Here is a 1,389-nt window from a genome sequence, read left to right as displayed (position 1 = left end):
AGACTTTTTCATTAACTTTCTGATGCACATTGATGTCCTTATGCTATGTAGAAAGTTTGAACCAATTCCGACATCAATAATGAGTTTTACAGTATAAGCCAATTTTAAAAAAAATATCCATAGTTTTTTTTGAAAAATGGCTCAAAAAATCAACCTAAATTTTGATTACATTTTCTGACACATATTGATTTTATTATATGCTGTGTAAAAAGTTTGAGCTGATTTAAACTTAAATTTTTTCTAGTTATGGCCATTTTAAAACAATTTGCCAAAAATTCTAAAATACCCTGTACTATATTATATATAGCCCATGGTTTTTCCCAAAAAATGGCTCCAAAATTACCTCAAATTTTTATTATGTTTTCTAATACATATTGATGTCCTTATCAAAAAACAATTAAAGCCTCAGAAATTAGATGCTAGTGCTAAGCATCTCAGCAAGGCTGATGATTGTAGGAAAATCATTGCTGCTTCTGTTTACAGTCTTAAAGTTGAAGAAAGAAAGAAAGATTGAAATGCCTCAATCACTCAGTGAGAGAATGGAATTTTCAAATTTTAATACTAAAGAAGAGGAACTGTCTCCTGCTCAGTATGAAATAAATTAAGACAACACTGATATTATGATCATTGATTTGGAGAAAGATAAAAATAACGAGAATTGTGAAACTACTAAAGTAAGGTCGAGAAGAATGATTATAAATAAGTGATTGTAAATATCATTTATCGTCATCTCAATTCTTGTCTTAATAGGAAATTAACTTTGCTAACGAGACAAAGAAAGATAATTCAATAGGTTATTAGATCTATCACATGTTGCAAAAGTTATAATACTTATAATAATTTGTTGTAAACAAGGAAAAAGACGAGTGATATGGGATGATTATTTTTGTGGTTTCTTAACATCTGTGGACTTTACTCATGCTCAACCAATTATAAAATGATTCTTTTGATTCTAATTGAGGACAAATTGCAGACAAACTTCCTGTGGACTTTACTTATGCTCAACCAATTATAAAATGATTCTTTTGATTCTAATTGAGGACAAATTGCAGACAAGTTTCCAAGAAATCTTACTACAATGTTAAACTAAAGCTTTGCCACATAAAAGTGTTTCCATAGTTTCAAAGGATCTAAAATGATGTTTATGATGTGGTATGGATCATTGCTTCTTTTCTTTTTGCTAAAAAGTAAGCTGTTGTTAATACTTTTGCCATTACAAAATAAATTCAGTTAGCTATAGTTCAGATGAATGCACAGAAAGGTTTATGGAGCTTTCATTACTAAACTACACAGCAGAAAGAATAGGAATAGATCCACCTGAAATCTATGCTGGTGATAATACACTAAGAGTTCTTCAAGAGTATCAGTTCAATTGTTCATCTTCTAATA

The 1,389-nt window shown here is 29.4% G+C and overlaps 1 long non-coding RNA gene across 1 annotated transcript; it reads left to right on the top strand.

Moving 5' to 3' along the window:
• Nucleotides 1-400: 400 nt before the first annotated feature.
• Nucleotides 401-1,050, top strand: LOC109592990 (uncharacterized). The gene is made up of 2 exons (XR_002190678.1): nucleotides 401-674; nucleotides 751-1,050. It is a non-coding gene; the product is annotated as an uncharacterized LOC109592990 (long non-coding RNA).
• The last annotated feature ends 339 nt before the right edge of the window (nucleotides 1,051-1,389 follow it).

Source organism: Amphimedon queenslandica, unplaced genomic scaffold (assembly GCF_000090795.2).
Source record: "Amphimedon queenslandica unplaced genomic scaffold, v1.1 AMPQUscaffold_3269_Cont24733, whole genome shotgun sequence".
NCBI lineage: Eukaryota > Metazoa > Porifera > Demospongiae > Haplosclerida > Niphatidae > Amphimedon > Amphimedon queenslandica.
Note: the sequence above shows the minus strand (reverse complement) of the source record. Positions and strands in the feature narration are given on the sequence as shown.